This window comes from Carcharodon carcharias, chromosome 24 (genome assembly GCF_017639515.1).
Source record: "Carcharodon carcharias isolate sCarCar2 chromosome 24, sCarCar2.pri, whole genome shotgun sequence".
In the NCBI taxonomy this organism is placed as follows: domain Eukaryota; kingdom Metazoa; phylum Chordata; class Chondrichthyes; order Lamniformes; family Lamnidae; genus Carcharodon; species Carcharodon carcharias.
Genome location: NC_054490.1, coordinates 33,185,716 through 33,199,087, shown reverse-complemented (window position 1 = coordinate 33,199,087; position 13,372 = coordinate 33,185,716). Strand labels below are relative to the sequence as shown.

The following is a 13,372-nucleotide window of genomic DNA, read 5'->3' as shown; positions in this document are numbered from 1 at the left end:
CTCTGTCCCTGGCGTCGCTCTCTCTCTCTGTCCCTGGCGTCGCTCTCTCTCTCTGTCCCTGGCGTCGCTCTCTCTCTCTGTCCCTGGCGTCGCTCTCTCTCTCTGTCCCTGGCGTCGCTCTCTCTCTCTGTCCCTGGCGTCGCTCTCTCTCTCTGTCCCTGGCGTCGCTCTCTCTCTCTGTCCCTGGCGTCGCTCTCTCTCTCTGTCCCTGGCGTCGCTCTCTCTCTCTGTCCCTGGCGTCTCTCTCTCTGTCTGTCCCTGGCGTCGCTCTCTCTGTCTGTCCCTGGCGTCGCTCTCTCTCTCTGTCCCTCGCGTCGCGCTTTCTCTCTGTCCCTGGCGTCGCTCTCTCAGTCTGTCCCTGGCGTCGCTCTCTCTCTCTGTCCCTGGCGTCGCTCTCTCTCTCTGTCCCTGGCGTCGCTCTCTCTGTCTGTCCCTGGCGTCGCTCTCTCTGTCTGTCCCTGGCGTCGCTCTCTCTCTCTGTCCCTGGCGTCGCTCTCTCTCTCTGTCCCTGGCGTCGCTCTCTCTCTCTGTCCCTGGCGTCGCTCTCTGTCTCTGTCCCTGGCGTCGCTCTCTGTCTCTGTCCCTGGCGTCGCTCTCTGTCTCTGTCCCTGGCGTCGCTCTCTGTCTCTGTCCCTGGCGTCTCTCTCTCTCTCTGTCCCTGGCGTCGCTCTCTCTCTCTGTCCCTGGCGTCGCTCTCTCTCTCTGTCCCTGGCGTCGCTCTCTCTCTCTGTCCCTGGCGTCGCTCTCTCTCTCTGTCCCTGGCGTCGCTCTCTCTCTCTGTCCCTGGCGTCGCACTTTCTCTCTGTCCCTGGCGTCGCTCTCTCTCTCTGTCCCTGGCGTCGCTCTCTCTCTGTCCCTGGCGTCTCGCTCTCTCTCTCTGTCCCTGGCGTCTCTCTCTCTCTCTCTCTCTGTCCCTGGCGTCTCTCTCTCTCTCTCTGTCCCTGGCGTCTCTCTCTCTTCTCTCTGTCCTTGGCGTCTCTCTCTCTTCTCTCTGTCCTTGGCGTCTCTCTCTCTCGCTCTCTGTCCCTGGCATCTCTCTCTCTCTCTCTCTGTCCCTGTCGTCTCTCTCTCTCTCTCTGTCCCTGGCGTCTCTCTCTCTCTCTCTGTCCTTGGCATCTCTCTCTCTGTCCCTGGCGTCTCTCTCTCTCTCTCTCTCTCTGTTTCTGGCGTCTCTCTCTCTGTCCCTTACTCCTCTCTCTCTGTCCCTGACTCCTCTGTCTCTGTCCCTGACTCCTCTGTCTCTGTCCCTGACTCCTCTGTCTCTGTCCCTGACTCCTCTGTCTCTGTCCCTGACTCCTCTGTCTCTGTCCCTGACTCCTCTGTCTCTGTCCCTGACTCCTCTGTCTCTGTCCCTGACTCCTCTGTCTCCGTCCCTGACTCCTCTGTCTCTGTCCCTGACACCTCTCTCTCTGTCCCTGACACCTCTCTCTCTGTCCCTGCCGTCTCTCTCTCTCCTCCTTCCCTGTCGTCTCTCTCTCTCCCTTTTTCTCTCTCTCTCTGTCTGTCTGTCCCTGGCGTCGCTCTCTCTCTCTGTCCCTGACTCCTCTCTCTCTGTCCCTGACTCCTCTCTCTCTGTCCCTGACTCCTCGCTCTCTGTCCCTGACTCCTCTCTCTCTGTCCCTGACTCCTCTCTCTCTGTCTCTGACTCCTCTCTCTCTGTCCCTGACTCCTCTCTCTCTGTACCTGACTCCTCTCTCTCTGTCCCTGACTCCTGTCTCTCTGTCCCTGACTCCTGTCTCTCTGTCCCTGACTCCTGTCTCTCTGTCCCTGACTCCTGTCTCTCTGTCCCTGACTCCTGTCTCTCTGTCCCTGACTCCTCTCACTCTGTCCCTGACTCCTCTCTCTCTGTCCCTGACTCCTCTCTCTCTGTCCCTGACTCCTCTCTCTGTCCCTGACTCCTCTCTCTCTGTCCCTGACTCCTCTCTCTCTGTCCCTGACTTCCCTCTCTCTGTCCCTGACTCCTCTCTCTCTGTCCCTGACTCCTCTCTCTCTGTCCCTGACTCCTCTCTCCCTGTCCCTGACTCCTCTCTCCCTGTCCCTGACTCCTCTCTCTCTGTCCCTGACTCCTCTCTCTCTGTCCCTGACTCCTCTCTCTCTGTCCCTGACTCCTCTCTCTCTGTCCCTGACTACTCTCTCTTTGTCCCTGACTCCTCTCTCTCTGTCCCTGACTCCTCTCTCTCTGTCCCTGACCCCTCGCTCTGTCCCTGACACCTCTCTCTCTGTTCCTGACACCGCTCTCTCTGTCTCTGAGCTCTCTCTCCCTCTCTCTCTCTCTCTCTTTCTGTCCCTGACTTCTCTCTCTCTCTGTCTCTCTCTCTGTCCCTGACATCTCTCTCTCTCTGTCCCTGCCATCTGTCCCCCTCACGCTCTCTCCCTCTCTTTCTCTCTTTCTCCCTGGCATCTCTCTCTCGCTCTGTCCCTGGCATCTCCCTCTCTCTGTCCCTGGCATCCCTCTCTCTCTCTCTCTCTCTCTCTCTCCCCCTGCTGTCTCTCTCTCTCTCTCTCTGTCCCTGGCGTCTCTCTCTCTCTCTGTCCCTGGCGTCTCTGTCTCTCTGTCCCTGGCGTCTCTCTCTCTCTCTCTGTCCCTGGCGTCTCTCTCTCTCTCTCTCTCTCTGTCCCTGGCATCTCTCTCTCTCTCTCTCTGTCCCTGTCGTCTCTCTCTCTCTCTCACTGTCCCTGTCGTCTCTCTCTCTCTCTCTCTATCCCTGGCATCTCTCTCTCTCTCTCTCTGTCCCTGGCGTCTCTCTCTCTCTCTCTCTCTCTCTCTCTGTCCCTGGCGTCTCTCTCTCTCTCTCTCTCTGTCCCTGGCGTCTCTCTCTCTCTCTCTCTCTGTCCCTGGCGTCTCTCTCTCTCTCTGTCCCTGGCGTCTCTCTCTGTCCCTTACTCCTCTCTCTCTGTCCCTGACTCCTCTCTCTCTGTCCCTGACACCTCTCTCTCCCTCTCTCTCTCTCTTTCTGTCCCTGACTTCTCTCTCTCTCTCTCTTTCTCTCTCTCTCTGTCCCTGACATCTCTCTCTTTCTGTCCCTGGCATCTCTCCCCCTCACGCTCACTCTCACTCTCTCTCTCTCTCTCTCTCTCTCTTTCTCTCTCTGTCCCTGGCATCTCACTCTCTCTCTGTCCCCGACGTGTCTCTCTCTCTCTGTCCCTGGCATCTCTGTCTCTCTCTCTGTCCCTGTCGTCTCTCTGTCTCTCTGTCCCTGGCGTCTCTCTCTCTCGTCCGTCCCTGGCGTCTCTCTCTCTCTCCCTTTTTCTCTCTCTCTCTGTCTGTCTGTCCCTGGCGTCGCTCTCTGTGTCTGTCCCTGGCATCGCTCTCTCTGTCTGTCCCTGGCGTCTCTCTCTCTCTGACACTGGCGTGTTTCCTTCTCTGTGTCACTGGCGTCTCTTTCTCTCTCTTTGTCCCTTCCCCCCCCTCTCTCTCTATCGCTCTCTGTCCATGTCGTCTCTCTCTCTGTCTGTCCCGGGCGTGTCTCTCTCTCTCTCTGTCCCGGGCGTGTCTCTCTCTCTCTCTCTGTCCCGGGCGTGTCTCTCTCTCTCTCTGTCCCGGGCGTGTCTCTCTCTCTCTCTGTCCCTGGTGTCTCTCTCTCTCTCTGTCCCTGGCGTCTCTCTCTCTCTCTCTCTGTCCCTGGCGTCTCTCTCTCTCTCTGTCCCTGGCGTCTCTCTCTTTCTCTCTCCCTGGCGTCTCTCTCTCTCTCTGTCCCTGGTGTCTCTCTCTCTCTCTCTTTGTCCCTGGCGTCTCTCTCTCTCTCTCTCTGTCCCTGTCGTCTCTCTCTCTCTCTGTCCCTGGCGTCTCTCTCTCTCTCTCAGTCTCTGGCGTCTCTCTCTCTCTCTCTCGGTCCCTGGCGTCTCTCTCTCTCTCTCTCTGTCCCTGGCGTCTCTCTCTCTCTCTCTCTCTCTCTCTCTCTGTCCCTGGCGTCTTTCTCTCTCTCTCTCTCTCTGTCCCTGGCGTCTCTCTCTCTCTCTCTCTGTCCCTGGCGTCTCTCTCTCTCTCTCTCTGTCCCTGGCGTCTCTCTCTCTCTCTCTCTCTGTCCCTGGCGTCTCTCTCTCTCTCTGGCTCTCTCTGTCCCTGGCGTCTCTCTCTCTCTCTCTGTCCCTGGCGTCTCTCTCTCTTCTCTCTGTCCTTGGCGTCTCTCTCTCTGCTCTCTGTCCTTGGCGTCTCTCTCTCTCGCTCTCTGTCCCTGGCATCTCTCTCTCTCTCTCTCTGTCCCTGTCGTCTCTCTCTCTCTCTCTCTCTCTGTCCCTGGTGTCTCTCTCTCTCTCTCTGTCCTTGGCGTCTCTCTCTCTGTCCCTGGCGTCTCTCTCTCTCTCTCTCTCTGTTTCTGGCGTCTCTCTCTCTCTGTCCCTGACTCCTCTCTCTCTGTCCCTGACTCCTCTGTCTCTGTCCCTGACTCCTCTGTCTCTGTCCCTGACTCCTCTGTCTCTGTCCCTGACTCCTCTTTCTCTGTCCCTGACTCCTCTGTCTCTGTCCCTACTCCTCTGTCTCTGTCCCTGGCTCCTCTGTCTCTGTCCCTGACTCCTCTGTCTCTGTCCCTGACTCCTCTGTCTCTGTCCCTGACTCCTCTGTCTCTGTCCCTGACTCCTCTGTCTCTGTCCCTAACTCCTCTCTCTCTGTCCCTGACACCTCTCTCTCTGTCCCTGACACCTCTCTCTCTGTCCCTGACACCTCTCTCTCTGTCCCTGCCGTCTCTCTCTCTCCACCTTCCCTGTCGTCTCTCTCTCTCTCCCTTTTTCTCTCTCTCTCTGTCTGTCTGTCCCTGGCGTCGCTCTCTCTCTCTGTCCCTGAGTCCTCTCTCTCTGTCCCTGAGTCCTCTCTCTCTGTCCCTGACTCCTCTCTCTCTGTCCCTGACTCCTCTCTCTCTGTCCCTGACTCCTCTCTCTCTGTCCCTGACTCCTCTCTCTCTGTCCCTGACTCCTCTCTCTCTGTCCCTTACTCCTCTCTCTCTGTCCCTGACTCCTCTGTCTCTGTCCCTGACTCCTCTGTCTCTGTCCCTGACTCCTCTTTCTCTGTCCCTGACTCCTCTGTCTCTGTCCCTACTCCTCTGTCTCTGTCCCTGACTCCTCTGTCTCTGTCCCTGACTCCTCTGTCTCTGTCCCTGACTCCTCTCTCTCTGTCCCTGACTCCTCTGTCTCTGTCCCTAACTCCTCTCTCTCTGTCCCTGACACCTCTCTCTCTGTCCCTGACACCTCTCTCTCTGTCCCTGCCGTCTCTCTCTCTCCGCCTTCCCTGTCGTCTCTCTCTCTCTCCCTTTTTCTCTCTCTCTCTGTCTGTCTGTCCCTGGCGTCGCTCTCTCTCTCTGTCCCTGAGTCCTCTCTCTCTGTCCCTGAGTCCTCTCTCTCTGTCCCTGAGTCCTCTCTCTCTGTCCCTGACTCCTCTCTCTCTGTCCCTGACTCCTCTCTCTCTGTCCCTGACTCCTCTCTCTCTGTCCCTGACTCCTCTCTCTCTGTCCCTGACTCCTCTCTCTCTGTCTCTGACTCCTCTCTCTCTGTCCCTGACTCCTCTCTCTCTGTCCCTGACTCCTGTCTCTCTGTCCCTGACTCCTGTCTCTCTGTCCCTGACTCCTGTCTCTCTGTCCCTGACTCCTGTCTCTCTGTCCCTGACTCCTGTCTCTCTGTCCCTGACTCCTGTCTCTCTGTCCCTGACTCCTCTCTCTCTGTCCCTGACTCCTCTCTCTCTGTCCCTGACTCCTCTCTCTCTGTCCCTGACTCCTCTCTCTCTGTCCCTGACTCCTCTCTCTCTGTCCCTGACTCCTCTCTCTCTGTCCCTGACTCCTCTCTCTCTGTCCCTGACTCCTCTCTCTCTGTCCCTGACTCCTCTCTCTCTGTCCCTGACTCCTCTCTCTCTGTCCCTGACTCCTCTCTCTCTGTCCCTGATTCCTCTCTCTCTGTCCCTGATTCCTCTCTCTCTGTCCCTGACTCCTCTCTCTCTGTCCCTGACTCCTCTCTCTCTGTCCCTGACTCCTCTCTCTCTGTCCCTGACTCCTCTCTCTCTGTCCCTGACTCCTCTCTCTCTGTCCCTGACTCCTCTCTCCCTGTCCCTGACTCCTCTCTCTCTGTCCCTGACTCCTCTCTCTCTGTCCCTGACTCCTCTCTCTCTGTCCCTGACTCCTCTCTCTCTGTCCCTGACTCCTCTCTCTCTGTCCCTGACTCCTCTCTCTCTGTCCCTGACTCCTCTCTCTCTGTCCCTGACTCCTCTCTCTCTGTCCCTGACTCCTCTATCTCTGTCCCTGACTCCTCTCTCTCTGTCCCTGACTCCTCTCTCTCTGTCCCTGACTCCTCTCTCTCTGTCCCTGACTCCTCTCTCTCTGTCCCTGACCCCTCGCTCTGTCCCTGACACCTCTCTCTCTGTTCCTGACACCGCTCTCTCTGTCTCTGACCTCTCTCTCCCTCTCTCTCTCTCTCTCTCTTTCTGTCCCTGACTTCTCTCTCTCTCTGTCTCTCTCTCTGTCCCTGACATCTCTCTCTCTCTGTCCCTGCCATCTGTCCCCCTCACGGTCTCTCCCTCTCTTTCTCTCTTTCTCCCTGGCATCTCTCTCTCGCTCTGTCCCTGGCATCTCCCTCTCTCTGTCCCTGGCATCCCTCTCTCTCTCTCTCTCTCTCCCCCTGCTGTCTCTCTCTCTCTCTCTCTGTCCCTGGCGTCTCTCTCTCTCTCTGTCCCTGGCGTCTCTGTCTCTCTGTCCCTGGCGTCTCTCTCTCTCTCTCTCTGTCCCTGGCGTCTCTCTCTCTCTCTCTCTCTCTGTCCCTGGCATCTCTCTCTCTCTCTCTGTCCCTGGCGTCTCTCTCTCTCTCTCTGTCCCTGGCGTCTCTCTCTCTCTCTCTCTCTGTCCCTGGCATCTCTCTCTCTCTCTCTGTCCCTGTCGTCTCTCTCTCTCTCTCACTGGCCCTGTCGTCTCTCTCTCTCTCTCTCTATCCCTGGCATCTCTCTCTCTCTCTCTGTCCCTGGCGTCTCTCTCTCTCTCTCTCTCTCTGTCCCTGGCGTCTCTCTCTCTCTCTCTCTGTCCCTGGCGTCTCTCTCTCTCTCTCTCTCTGTCCCTGGCGTCTCTCTCTCTCTCTCTGTCCTTGGCCTCTCTCTCTGTCCCTGACTCCTCTCTCTCTGTCCCTGACTCCTCTCTCTCTGTCCCTGACACCTCTCTCTCTGTCCCTGACACCTCTCTCTCCCTCTCTCTCTCTCTTTCTGTCCCTGACTTCTCTCTCTCTCTCTCTTTCTTTCTCTCTCTCTCTCTGTCCCTGACATCTCTCTCTTTCTGTCCCTGGCATCTCTCCCCCTCACGCTCACTCTCTCTCTCTCTCTCTCTCTCTTTTTCTCTCTGTCCCTGGCATCTCACTCTCTCTCTGTCCCCGACGTGTCTCTCTCTCTCTGTCCCTGGCATCTCTGTCTCTCTCTCTGTCCCTGTCGTCTCTCTGTCTCTCTGTCCCTGGCGTCTCTCTCTCTCGTCCGTCCCTGGCGTCTCTCTCTCTCTCCCTTTTTCTCTCTCTCTCTGTCTGTCTGTCCCTGGCGTCGCTCTCTGTGTCTGTCCCTGGCATCGCTCTCTCTGTCTGTCCCTGGCGTCTCTCTCTCTCTGACACTGGCGTGTTTCCTTCTCTGTGTCACTGGTGTCTCTTTCTCTCTCTTTGTCCCTTCCCCCCCCTCTCTCTCTCTCTCTCTCTGTCCATGTCGTCTCTCTCTCTGTCTGTCCCGGGCGTGTCTCTCTCTCTCTCTGTCCCGGGCGTGTCTCTCTCTCTCTCTCTGTCCCGGGCGTGTCTCTCTCTCTCTCTGTCCCGGGCGTGTCTCTCTCTCTCTCTGTCCCTGGTGTCTCTCTCTCTCTCTGTCCCTGGCGTCTCTCTCTCTCTCTCTGTCCCTGGCGTCTCTCTCTCTCTCTGTCCCTGGCGTCTCTCTCTTTCTCTCTCCCTGGCGTCTCTCTCTCTCTCTGTCCCTGGCGTCTCTCTCTCTCTCTGTCCCTGGTGTCTCTCTCTCTCTCTCTTTGTCCCTGGCGTCTCTCTCTCTCTCTCTCTGTCCCTGTCGTCTCTCTCTCTCTCTGTCCCTGTCGTCTCTCTCTCTCTCTGTCCCTGGCGTCTCTCTCTCTCTCTCTCAGTCTCTGGCGTCTCTCTCTCTCTCTCTCTGTCCCTGGCGTCTCTGTCTCTCTCTCTCTGTCCCTGGCGTCTCTCTCTCTCTCTCTCTCTCTCTGTCCCTGGCGTCTTTCTCTCTCTCTCTCTCTGTCCCTGGCGTCTCTCTCTCTCTCTCTCTCTGTCCCTGGCGTTTCTCTCTCTCTCTCTGTCCCTGGCGTCTCTCTCTCTCTCTCTCTCTGTCCCTGGCGTCTCTCTCTCTCTCTCTCTCTCTGTCCCTGGCGTCTCTCTCTCTGGCTCTCTCTGTCCCTGGCGTCTCTCTCTCTCTCTATCCCTGGCATCTCTCTCTCTCTCTCTCTCTCTCTCTCTGTCCTTGGCGTCTCTCTCTCTCTGTCCCTGGCGTCTCTCTCTCTCTCTCTCTCTCTCCCTGGCATCTCTCTCTCTGTCCCTTACTCCTCCTTCTCTGTCCCTGACTCCTCTCTCTCTGTCCCTGACTCCTCTCTCTCTGTCCCTGACTCCTCTCTCTCTGTCCCTGACACCTCTCTCTCTGTCCCTGCCTCCTCTCTCTCTGTCCCTGACACCTCTCTCTCTGTCCCTGACACCTCTCTCTCTGTCCCTGACACCTCCCTCTCTGTCCCTGACACCTCCCTCTCTGTCCCTGACACCTCTCTCTCTGTCCCTGACACCTCTCTCTCTCTGTCCCTGGCGTCTCTCTCTCTCTGTCCCTGGCGTCTCTCTCTCTCTCTCTCTCTCTCTGTCCCTGGCGTCTCTCTCTCTGTCCCTCGTGTCTCTCTCTCTGTCCCTGGCATCTCTCTCTCTCTCTCTCTCTCTCTCCCTGGCGTCTCTCTCTGTGTCCCTGACTCCTCTCTCTGTCCCTGACTCCTCTCTCTCTGTCCCTGACTCCTCTCTCTCTGTCCCTGACTCCTCTTTCTCTGTCCCTGACTCCTCTCTCTCTGTCCCTGACTCCTCTCTCTCTGTCCCTGACACCTCTCTCTCTGTCCCTGACACCTGTCTCTCTGTCCCTGACCCCTGTCTCTCTGTCCCTGACACTTGTCTCTCTGTCCCTGACACTTGTCTCTCTGTCCCTGACACTTGTCTCTCTGTCCCTGACACTTGTCTCTCTGTCCCTGACACCTGTCTCTCTGTCCCTGACACCTGTCTCTCTGTCCCTGACACCTGTCTCTCTGTCCCTGACACCTGTCTCTCTGTCCCTGACACCTGTCTCTCTGTCCCTGACACCTGTCTCTCTGTCCCTGACACCTGTCTCTCTGTCCCTGACACCTGTCTCTCTGTCCCTGACACCTGTCTCTCTGTCCCTGACACCTGTCTCTCTGTCCCTGACACCGCTCTCTCTGTCCCTGACACCGCTCTCTCTGTCTCTGACCTCTCTCTCCCTCTCTCTCTCTCTCTCTTTCTGTCCCTGACTTCTCTCTCTCTCTGTCTCTGTCCCTGGCGTCTCTCTCTCTCTGTCCCTGGCGTCTCTCTCTCTCTGTCCCTGGCGTCTCTCTCTCTCTGTCCCTGGCGTCTCTCTCTCTCTGTCCCTGGCGTCTCTCTCTGTCTGTCCCTGGCGTCTCTCTCTGTCTGTCCCTGGCGTCTCTCTCTGTCTGTCCCTGGCGTCTCTCTCTGTCTGTCCCTGGCGTCTCTCTCTGTCTGTCCCTGGCGTCTCTCTCTGTCTGTCCCTGGCGTCTCTCTCTGTCTGTCCCTGGCGTCTCTCTCTGTCTGTCCCTGGCGTCTCTCTCTGTCTGTCCCTGGCGTCTCTCTCTCTCTGTCCCTGGCGTCTCTCTCTCTCTGTCCCTGGCGTCTCTCTCTCTCTGTCCCTGGCGTCTCTCTCTCTCTGTCCCTGGCGTCTCTCTCTCTCTGTCCCTGGCGTCTCTCTCTCTCTGTCCCTGGCGTCTCTCTCTCTCTGTCCCTGGCGTCTCTCTTCTCTGTCCCTGGCGTCTCTCTCTCTCTGTCCCTGGCGTCTCTCTCTCTCTGTCCCTGGCGTCTCTCTCTCTCTGTCCCTGGCGTCTCTCTCTCTCTGTCCCTGGCGTCTCTCTCTCTCTGTCCCTGGCGTCTCTCTCTCTCTGTCCCTGGCGTCTCTCTCTCTCTGTCCCTGGCGTCTCTCTCTCTCTGTCCCTGGCGTCTCTCTCTCTCTGTCCCTGGCGTCTCTCTCTCTCTGTCCCTGGCTTCTCTCTCTCTGTCACTGGCTTCTCTCTCTCTGTCACTGGCGTCTCTCTCCCTCTGTGTCACTGGCGTCTCTCTCCCTCTGTGTCACTGGCGTCTCTCTCCCTCTGTGTCACTGGCGTCTCTCTCCCTCTGTGTCACTGGCGTCTCTCTCCCTCTGTGTCACTGGCGTCTCTCTCCCTCTGTGTCACTGGCGTCTCTCTCCCTCTGTGTCACTGGCGTCTCTCTCCCTCTGTGTCACTGGCGTCTCTCTCCCTCTGTGTCACTGGCGTCTCTCTCCCTCTGTGTCACTGGCGTCTCTCTCCCTCTGTGTCACTGGCGTCTCTCTCCCTCTGTGTCCCTGGCGTGTCTGTCTCTCTGTCCCTGGCGTGTCTGTCTCTCTGTCCCTGGCGTGTCTGTCTCTCTGTCCCTGGCGTGTCTGTCTCTCTGTCCCTGGCGTGTCTGTCTCTCTGTCCCTGGCGTGTCTGTCTCTCTGTCCCTGGCGTGTCTGTCTCTCTGTCCCTGGCGTGTCTGTCTCTCTGTCCCTGGCGTGTCTGTCTCTCTGTCCCTGGCGTGTCTGTCTCTCTGTCCCTGGCGTGTCTGTCTCTCTGTCCCTGGCGTGTCTGTCTCTCTGTCCCTGGCGTGTCTGTCTCTCTGTCCCTGGCGTGTCTGTCTCTCTGTCCCTGGCGTGTCTGTCTCTCTGTCCCTGGCGTGTCTGTCTCTCTGTCCCTGGCGTGTCTGTCTCTCTGTCCCTGGCGTGTCTGTCTCTCTGTCCCTGGCGTGTCTGTCTCTCTGTCCCTGGCGTGTCTGTCTCTCTCTGTCCCTGGCGTGTCTGTCTCTCTCTGTCCCTGGCGTGTCTCTCTCTCTGTCCCTGGCGTGTCTCTCTCTCTGTCCCTGGCGTGTCTCTCTCTCTGTCCCTGGCGTGTCTCTCTCTCTGTCCCTGGCGTGTCTCTCTCTCTGTCCCTGGCGTGTCTCTCTCTCTGTCCCTGGCGTGTCTCTCTCTCTGTCCCTGGCGTGTCTCTCTCTCTGTCCCTGGCGTGTCTCTCTCTCTGTCCCTGGCGTGTCTCTCTCTCTGTCCCTGGCGTGTCTCTCTGTCCCTGGCGTGTCTCTCTCTCTGTCACTGGCGTCTCTCTCTCTCTGTCACTGGCGTCTCTCTCTCTCTGTCACTGGCGTCTCTCTCTCTCTGTCACTGGCGTCTCTCTCTCTCTGTCACTGGCGTCTCTCTCTCTCTGTCACTGGCGTCTCTCTCTTTCTGTCAGTGGCGTCTCTCTCTGTCAGTGGCGTCTCTCTCTGTCAGTGGCGTCTCTCTCTGTCTCTGAAGGCGTCTCTCTCTGTCTCTGAAGGCGTCTCTCTCTCACTGGGGATTCTCTGTCACTGAAGGCATCTCTCTCTCTGTCACTGAAGGCGTTTTTCTCTGTCAGCGATGGTGTCTCTCTCTCTGTCACTGATGGCGTTGGCATCTCTCTCTCTCTCTCCCTCCCTCCCTCCCTGCCACTGATGGCGTCACTCTCTCTCTCTCTCCCTCTCTCACTGATGTCGCTTCTCTCTCTCTCTCTCTCCCTGTCACTGGCGTTTCTTTCTCGCTGACACTGGCATCTGTCTTTCTCTGTCACTGGTCGAGTCCCTCGCTCAGCGCCGCTGGTCGAGTCCCTCGCTCAGCGCCGCTGGTCGAGTCCCTCGCTCAGCGCCGCTGGTCGAGTCCCTCGCTCAGCGCCGCTGGTCGAGTCCCTCGCTCAGCGCCGCTGGTCGAGTCCCTCGCTCAGCGCCGCTGGTCGAGTCCCTCGCTCAGCGCCGCTGGTCGAGTCCCTCGCTCAGCGCCGCTGGTCGAGTCCCTCGCTCAGCGCCGCTGGTCGAGTCCCTCGCTCAGCGCCGCTGTTCGAGTCCCTCGCTCAGCGCCGCTGTTCGAGTCCCTCGCTCAGCGCCGCTGGTCGAGTCCCTCGCTCAGCGCCGCTGGTCGAGTCCCTCGCTCAGCGCCGCTGGTCGAGTCCCTCGCTCACTGATTGAATCTCTGTCAATGAACAAATCTCTCCTGCTGGCGCGGATCCCATCTCCCTCAATGGCGTGGATCGCGTCTCTCCCGCTGTCGAGGATCGCGTCTCTCCCGCTGTCGAGGATCGCGTCTCTCCCGCTGTCGAGGATCGCGTCTCTCCCGCTGTCGAGGTTCGCGTCTCTCCCGCTGTCGAGGTTCGCGTCTCTCCCGCTGTTGAGGATCGCGTCTCTCCCGCTGTCGAGGATCGCGTCTCTCCCGCTGTCGAGGATCGCGTCTCTCCCGCTGTCGAGGATCGCGTCTCTCCCGCTGTCGAGGATCGCGTCTCTCCCGCTGTCGAGGATCGCGTCTCTCCCGCTGTCGAGGATCGCGTCTTTCATTGGCACTGATCGCGTCTCTCGCTCACTGTTACTGTTAGGACAGCTCTCTCACTGTCACTGATCGAACATCTCTAATGGTCACTGATAATATCTCTCTCGCTGTCACTGATCGCGTCTCCCTCACTCGTTGATCGAATCTCTGACAATAATCGATTCTGTCTCATTGCTTGAGTCTCTCTCGCTGTCGCTGTCCGCGGCCGTCCGCCCTCGCTGTCGCTGTCCGCGGCCGTCCGCCCTCGCTGTCGCTGTCCGCGGCCGTCGGGCCTCGCTGTCGCTCTCCGCGGCCGTCCGGCCTCGCTGTCGCTGTCCGCGGCCGTCCGCCCTCGCTGTCGCTGTCCGCGGCCGTCCGCCCTCGCTGTCGCTGTCCGCGGCCGTCCGCCCTCGCTGTCGCTGTCCGCGGCCGTCCGCCCTCGCTGTCGCTGTCCGCGGCCGTCCGCCCTCGCTGTCGCTGTCCGCGGCCGTCCGCCCTCGCTGTCGCTGTCCGCGGCCGTCCGCCCTCGCTGTCGCTGTCCGCGGCCGTCCGCCCTCGCTGTCGCTGTCCGCGGCCGTCCGCCCTCGCTGTCGCTGTCCGCGGCCGTCCGCCCTCGCTGTCGCTGTCCGCGGCCGTCCGCCCTCGCTGTCGCTGTCCGCGGCCGTCCGCCCTCGCTGTCGCTGTCCGCGGCCGTCCGCCCTCGCTGTCGTTGTCCGCGGCCGTCCGCCCTCGCTGTCGCTGACCGCGGCCGTCCCCCCTCGCTGTCGTTGTCCGCGGCCGTCCGCCCTCGCTGTCGCTGACCGCGGCCGTCCCCCCTCGCTGTCGCTGTCCGCGGCCGTCCGCCCTCGCTGTCGC

General features: G+C 59.3%; 1 protein-coding gene across 2 annotated transcripts in view; it reads left to right on the top strand.

Moving 5' to 3' along the window:
* Positions 1 to 13,372, top strand: part of LOC121269316 (E3 ubiquitin-protein ligase ZFP91-like) — a 171,681-nt gene that overhangs the window by 122,859 nt on the left and 35,450 nt on the right. The gene's annotated exons all lie outside the window — the stretch shown is intronic.